The sequence below is a fragment of the Salvelinus sp. IW2-2015 genome, unplaced genomic scaffold (assembly GCF_002910315.2).
Source record: "Salvelinus sp. IW2-2015 unplaced genomic scaffold, ASM291031v2 Un_scaffold2394, whole genome shotgun sequence".
Taxonomy (NCBI): domain Eukaryota; kingdom Metazoa; phylum Chordata; class Actinopteri; order Salmoniformes; family Salmonidae; genus Salvelinus; species Salvelinus sp. IW2-2015.
Genome location: NW_019943716.1, coordinates 132,258 through 140,598, shown reverse-complemented (window position 1 = coordinate 140,598; position 8,341 = coordinate 132,258).

Genomic DNA, 8,341 nt, shown 5'->3' with positions numbered 1-8,341 from the left:
AGCAAAGCTCACCAGCTGACAGTACCCCAACCCAACAATAAGGATTGGCCAACATATGGACGTTAAAGTGATAGTGAACCCAAATGTCCTTACCCTGTAAGCAGTCTATGGACAAGATATTACAGTAATTCATGCTTTGGTTTAGTTTCCCTACTACTTTTTTCACATGCTAACATTTGCATTAGTGGCACAAATCCCATTCAAGTCATGGGACCGATATTGGCATTACATTTCGCGCATCATGTCCAAATCATCCAAAAGTATCTGAAATTGATTGTGAAGCTCAACAATGTATCTTATACTGTAGATCATGGGTGTCAAACTCTGGCCCGCGGCCAAAATTGGCCCGCGGGGTAATTATATTGGCCCGCGAGACAATACCAATTACTACTAGGCTGGCCCGCCGGTATTATACAGCGCATTCACCGCTAATACTACGAATCCCATAATGCTCTGCTGTTGTTTCGCGCGCCAATCAGGACAGGACCCAGAAACGCCCTCTCCTCTGTGACAGTAGTCATAGCAACATAGACGCTACAACTGTCAGCGGGCTATCCCTTCCCAAAAATGGCGAAAAAGAAAGGCAGAAAACAGGAGCTTTCTGGGCAAGTGGGAGGCAGATATCTGTTTACATATGTAAAAGACAAACCTGTTTGTCTTGTTTGTGGAGTCAACGTGGCTGTAAGTAAGGAGTACAACATTAGACGACACTATGAAACGAAACACCATGACAAATACAAGGACCGGACATGACTCAAAGGAGCCAGAAAGTAGAGGAGATGAAAAGAAGTTTGGTTTCACAACAGAATATGTTCAAAAAAGCCACATCACAAAGTGAGGCTGCTGTAAAGGCTAGTTATATAGTGGCAGCAGAGATCGCAAAATCAGCCCGGCCCTTTAATGAGGAGAGTTCGTGAAAAAGATAGATCAGTGTGCAATAATTAACGTTTTCTTTGTGCACTTTTTCTTGCTACAAGGCATGGGCTTGAATGGTTGATTATTAGCCAGTGGAAAAAGTTTTAAAAAGTTTATTTTGGTATTTAAATCAGAAGGCTGCAAATAGAAAAGAGGCATACGATTTTTATTAAAATTTTATTTATTTAATAAATGATGCCATTGATGTGTTTTTTCATTTGAAATTCGATTTTGCATGTCCCACTATTAAATTATATATTGTATGGTAATAAGCGATGCTGTTCCATATTCAATGTTAAAGCAAAACTTGTTTGGGTCCATATTAAAAGGTTCATTTGTTCAATGTTGGCCCGCGACTTTGTTCAGGTTTTACATTTTGGCCCACTGGGTTTTTGAGTTTGACACCCCTGCTGTAGATGATTTTAACATGTGTGAAAAAGCTATTATCGGTCCCATGGCTTGAATGGGATTTGTGCTACAAATGCTAAACGTTAGGTGTGAAACAGTTCCAGGGAAACTAAACCAGAGCACGGATTGCTGCCATATCTCATCCTCTCTCAATGTGTGAAAAAGCTATTATCGGTCCCATGGCTTGAATGGGATTTGTGCTACAAATGCTAAAACGTTAGCGTGTGGAAACAGTTCCAGGGAAACTAAACCAGAGCACGGATTGCTGCCATATCTCYTCCATAGACTGCTTARACGGTAAGGAAACCAATGTGTCATTTTGTAATTTGGGTTAACTATCCCTTTAAGTAGTGTCATGTAGTTCTATCTGCTGCTTTTTGTGTTCCAGGGCAAATWAGAAATGACTGAAGTTGGTTACKATCTAGGTCATCAGCCTGCCTTCGACATTGCTCCACTTTCATATCTGTTAGAGGGTTATATGCCCATTAACCAGAGCCATCTCCTACCTGAAGCTAGTGGAGCTGCCGTTAGCTCACCCCTCGACAATGAAAACTAAAGACCACTTCTAAATCTTCGAAACAACGGCCTGTAAAAAAATATATAMAATTCAACCTTACAAACACCAACCCYTAGCCTACTTCAGGCCTGAGTTCAGTGATCTGGYAYGTGCTTCCAACTTAACCCTTCGAATACCAATGTCCTTAGGGATCCAATATCATCCACTGGGTGGTCGACACCAGCCCTGCCAATAGGGAGTGAAAATGTCAATGATTACCGTGTGAAAAGGTCCGGAGCCCCCCAAAAACACACCGACATAAGCTACTGTATTCTCTTTGGGGAATTACACAGGCTTTACTGGCGGTCTGGATAAATGTTTGCTTTGAAAAAGCCCTCCAGGGTGCTTCTGTTATTGCATTATTATCAAATGAGTATTTTAATTACGACATCATCAGAAATGTATCTAGGTCAGGGTGGGGTGAGGTAAGGAGAGGGTGAGTGGAGAGGTTGCTTTTAGTTGCGGTGTCAAGATACTCAGGTCTCCCAGCATGCATTATGTTCTAGCCTCTGAGCACTAAAACCACACCGAAAGCCAATACACCACATCTYTGAGTTATATTAGCTTAATTGTATGCACTTCTCCTTAGCGCTCAACACTTGGGTTGCCCTCTAAGCACAATGAAGAAATTAAGAGCTGCGATGCCATGTTGTTCTATTAGATATAGGATGAGAAAATACATTTACTAGTTAAGTGGGAACATACCACAATGGATTATGGGAGGCACAGCGTTTCAGAGTGAGTTCATTTTTCATGGAAAAAGTAAAAAACATGACAAAATTCCAGCCTTGCATGGATTGCTTTAATTAATATTGCTTTGTAGATTGTCTTTTCTTTGCCATTGTTCTCTCGAAAAGTCGAAATTATTGGGAAGTCCTGATTGTTGTCACAAAGGCCTGTATTACAAATATGCTCTATGATGGCATTTTGCTTGTTGTCTCATCAAGTTATTGCCAACAGGATATGTAACTCTGAACTAGCTCCTAGGCCATTGAAGGTATCAAAATGAATGTTAAAATATTACATTTGACATATTGTTTAATTATTTCTTACTCCATAGCCAGTTGTCAACACACAATGCTGCCCTGGCCTGGCCTGCGCACAGTAGAACACTGATCAGACTTGAGGAGTGTAACACAACTATAAACAGTATATCAAAAAACAAATGATACTTTCAGATCAAGGACTTTCTCCCATTTAGCACTCTGCTCGCTGCTGTCAACGGTGGTTGCTAATTACAAACAGGCCAGGTGGAGGGGCTTGCTGCCTAAACCCTGGCCAGCCCTGGCTATGAAACCTTAACCCCCACTTCACACCAGTTTCATTATAGACGCTTGAATTTCAATACCACCGTCTGCAACCAGCGACAGCTCTGGCCCTTGCCGCCCGCACTCCACACAGCAATAATACACCATATTGAATTGGCCTCATATGGTAAGAGGAGAAGCTGCAGAAATATGTCTAGCATTTCCCAAATAACAATAAGAAGAATCCGAGCAGCCAGGGTTGCTGTGTCAGGTGGTGGTACATTTTACAATGTTTGAGAAGCCGCCGCCTCTCTCGCTCTGTCTTGTTTTGTGAAAGAACCACACAGTCACTGGATATAATTATTAGGGGCCAGAATTCTTCCTCTTATTCTGCCCCCATTGCACATTCATTAGGATTGTATTTTGTTTGCGAAGGGGAAAAGTTTGGAACACTCTGTTCAAGGCCGACGACTCAAAGAGTAATATTTTTACAAGGTGCTGAAACAGAAGTGCTTTCTGCTGGTCTCCCAGCACAGAAATATAACCAGGAAATAATTACAATCTGCTCTCTGCAACCCAATCTCACCCTGTGAGGTTTTAATGGTTTTCAGATACAACATATCTCTGTCCAGCATACATCATTTTCTGTTATATTCTATTACATTCTATAATTAGGCATATATTTCTCACTGCACAGAAATTCTCTTATCTGCTATCACAAAAAAATAATATTGTAGCGACCCGCACAGACAGGTGCAGGTGCGGTGTGTGTTATGTGGTAGGCTATTAAGTGGGTTGTGTTGTACTTAACAGTTGTTCGCGGGGGGTCCTACTGCCAATCAACCTGCTATCTGCCAATCACGGGATTGTTCTGATGCCGGGCATCCTGGTGTTTGACGGAAGTGGCGTGGAGGGGGTTTGGGCAGGGGGATGGAGCATTGGAAGTTAAGACCAGGTTTAGCCTTTGTTCTCTCTCTTACGTCTGGCTTCACAAGGAAGGTCACGGTTGGCTTGTGGGGGTATCTTTCGTTTATTTGGCGTCGGCTAGGACAAACAGTAGCCTGTATGAAGTTGGGTTTAATAAACCGTCAATTCGTAACTCAACCCTCTGTCTGGACAATTGTTCCTTTATGATCTAGTCAGGTCATTACAATATGTTCCCCTCCTGAGTCCATCCTGATCCCCTGACCCTGTATCGTGTTATTACATCTAGATCCAGTCCTCTGTCTGCTCTAACTCAACACTCCTCCTCCATGACAGGTAAGGCAGACAGGGAGGTACTGTAGAGAGAGAGAGAGACACGGAAGGAGGCAGGCAGAGACGCAGCGATGCAGTCGTTCAGGTAAACATAGAAGCGGTGATGCTGTGAGGCACTGAGGTAGTGAGGCACAGCAGCTGCTCCTCATTCTACAGCCCTCCAGTAGATCCTCAGCTGTTCCCACTTTCCCTTGAATTCCTGTAGTGAGGGATTAGCACTTTGGTTCTGCTGGATCTGGGCTCTTATAACGGCAATCAGCAGTTGAAACGATATTAAAATGGACTCCCCGCCCTTGTTGCGATAAAAAGCTGAGGGATGGGGCTGAAGAAATGTAACCACTCTCAAATTCTTACACAGAGCTATGGATGCAAGGACTGGCCATCCATGATATCAGCATTCTAGTTTTAACCATGTTTTGAGGATGTATAGTGTTTGTTTACATTTACTTTGTTTAAAAACAGAGTAAAACAAGCTTATATTTTGGGTTCTGATGCGGTTATTTATAAATTATATTCTTCAAGAATCAATTTGTACATATCATTCATTTATAAGTCCAAAAATGGATGTATCAATAGCAGATTGCCCCTTTAATGGGTTCTAGCAGCTCAGGCCACACCGAGTACCGGGAAGAGGGACAACGGCCTTTAAAGAGCTGCAGAAAGTCACACCTGTCTGGTGTCCATACTTCCATGTTAGTTTGACTGTCATAATAGTGACAACATACAGCAGCCACATCTACCTCCTAACAACCTCTCTAACATGGGAAAGTTGACTGAAGAGGAGCAAAAAGACATCTCATAATCGTCTTTCATAATCTCATAATCGTCATAATCGTCTTAATACATGGCCCTTTCTGTGATTGTGACTGTGGGGACTTAGGCGGTTCCCTTTGGATAGGGACTAAGGGTAACCTTTAAGGGTAATATCATCCTTAAATAATATTTTAAGGGTCACTTTATTTAAAAGGATCAGATCATAGTCACTGAAATGGTAATCATCTGTGAAATCCTTACAGGTAGTCATAAACAGTGGCCAACGATCTCTTAGTTGTGTGGGATTTTACACAACGCAGACAACAGGCTATAGAGTTTTCATTTTGGGGTTCTATGAATAACTTGAAAAATAAATAAAATAAGAGAATAATATGAGTATCCATTTTTATAGGTATGAGAAATGTCAGAGGCGAAATGAGACTTTACTTTCACAAGAGAAAGATCTTGCTGCCTGAAGAGAAACACTGATGCTAGCCTGGCAAATATATATTTTTTTAATATAATGCAATTCAAGTCTTGAAAAAGGTCCTGCTGATCTCTCTCTCGCTCTCTTTCTCTCCTCTCCCTCTCTTCCTCCCTCATGTTTTTCATTCCTCTTTCTTTTTCTCACGATTCATTCTCTTCTTCCTGAGATGCCTTGTTACCTGACAGCCTTGTAGCGGTGACTAGATAATGGCTACGGATGTGAGACAGATTCTGTTTACATGGCCGGTACCAGAGGATTAGAATGATTACCTTGGTGCCAGTGTCATAATAAGCCTGGAGAGCCTGTCACACAGTCAATAGAGGTGGTGAAAGACATCCTGTACCAGATTAGAGAGTGTAGATTATGGGGATATGTTTTCCCTACCCCTCTGATGAAAGGCTAATTAGAAGGGGAAAAAAGAGGAGAGAGAGAGAGAGAGAGAGAGAGAGAGAGAGAGAGAGAGAGAGAGAGAGAGAGAGAGAGATTATCCACATAGAGACATTGGCTGGTCTATTTGGTAACACTCTTCTTAACTGCAGTTATAATGCGCAGTAAAACTTGCCATGAGCATGTATGAACTACAAACCCTTACACCTGTCTCTTATACACATCTAGATGTGTATAAGAGACAGGACATTGGCTGGTCTATTTGGTAACACTCTTCTTAACTGCAGTTATAATGCGCAGTAAAACTTGCCATGAGCATGTATGAACTACAAACCCTTACACTGTCTTATGATCATCTAATAATGACCCTGACTAAATACAAGCCRTTTGGAATCAGTTGAAACAGTGATACCTGAGAAACATAATGCAATATAAGCCTTATTATAAGACATATAACATGCATTTACATTTTACCTGCAGGTGCTACTGGGGAATTTCAACCTGGTGGAATCTGGGCTTTTTTTCTTCATGTCCGAGGCATTTTTAGGTCAGTGACATGTGTTTCACACAGAATAGCCCTGGAGGAAGGCAGGTCTGGGATTCGTGCACTGAATGATATACCCTATGACAGCTTCCGGTGTATTGATGGGGGGTGGCGACATCTGAAAATAAATGTAGTCCTGCTTTGTGGCTTTTCACAAAGGCTCTATGTGATACTGATCAAACTTTATGTCTTTGTGCGGGTAGAAATGGTTGTCCTTGTTCGATAGAGCCATTGGACATCTTTCAGCTATGTTCCTATCGGCGGATTCATTACTACATTTACCAGCTGACATTTTTTCCAATCTCTGAAAAACTACAACTCGTGTGTGGTGGTGATTTGTGCTCTGGCCRCGACCCTCCAGCAAGGCAGGCTTTTATGAAAGGGAGGTGGACACTAACAACACAATCTTTTGGGCAAAACTGAAAGAACTGACAAGACTGCAATGACTTCGAGTGATTCCTCTCATCAACATTAAGTTAGCTAGCTGGCTAGGTAGATAACGTTTGTTTATCTATTGAAGCCCATATGTTGTATTGCTGGCTAACATACTACTGTGTTACAGTGGGGGGCAATCAAATCATTTTTTCCTAACTTACGTAGCTAGCTAGATAGCTATCTAGCTAGTCTAGCTAATCAATTACAGGTAGCCATATCTATGACTAAAAATAGATAAATTGTATCTCAATTGTAAAATGTATTCTCTTTTTAGTCGTAGATATGGCTACTAAACAGCAAGCTACAACGTTACAACCACCCACCTAAAGCTAGGTTTACCAGAAGACGTTAGCACATGACTGGAGATGGCTAGGTAGTTAACCTGGCACCTGCTAACTTGTTATGTGCCGTGCCTTGCGTTTTTAAATCGTTAGCAAACATGTGTAACATCAGCAACTGTAAATAATTTGACTAGCTAACCATGTAACATAATTGATGAGGATTGACATTGGTTATGATTATGACCATGGATGCATTTCAACCTGGTAGGCCATTATTGTAAATAGGAATTTGTTCTCAAGCCCTCTTCTCCCTCTGTTGTCGGGGTCCGGTTCCCCAACCCTCCCGTCTCAGCCCCAGAGTAAATACGCAAAGCCCTCTCCCATTGCACAGAATAATATTTGTACACTCAATTATAATTCTGCTGATCTGGATTCTTGACTAGTAGTACAGTGACAGAGGTGGGAGTAGTTGGGAGTAGGAGTGTGACCTTGAGGCGTTGGTTGAGGCCTTGCTGGGCTCGGCTACTGAATCTGCACTAGGACTCACATGGGAGGAAAATAAGCAAAGTAGCCATTAAGCCATGTACGAAGCACTTTGCTGTAGATTTATCCTTTAGCCATGAGGTGGCTGTGTTGGAAAGTATGACATGAAAACACCAGCCATAGCTATAGTATGTGGCCACATGTATGGTAGCCCAGTTTAAAGAGGTTCCGTTTTTTGCTGTTAAAGTAAAAAGAAAATATCTGACTTTACCTAGCGTTTTGTTCGAAAAACTTCACTATCCCTTCAAATAAAGGTGAATGCTCCTTCAGAGCAAGTCTCTGTATAAGAGCCTCACGTTTCTGTTAAACCCAATAACAGTGGGGTGTCAGAGATAAGTGTATTAATGACTTCAGTTGAATACAAATCATAACCGTGACGCTGTAAATCGCTCAAACACGTGTCCCAGGTATATGAGAAAATGTATGCAGTTCCTGCAGACTGAGACCTTGCTTAAAAGACTCCCTTGGCTAAACACTAGTTGAATGGAGAGCGGCTCACCTGTTCTCAACATAATCACAGTGAATAAC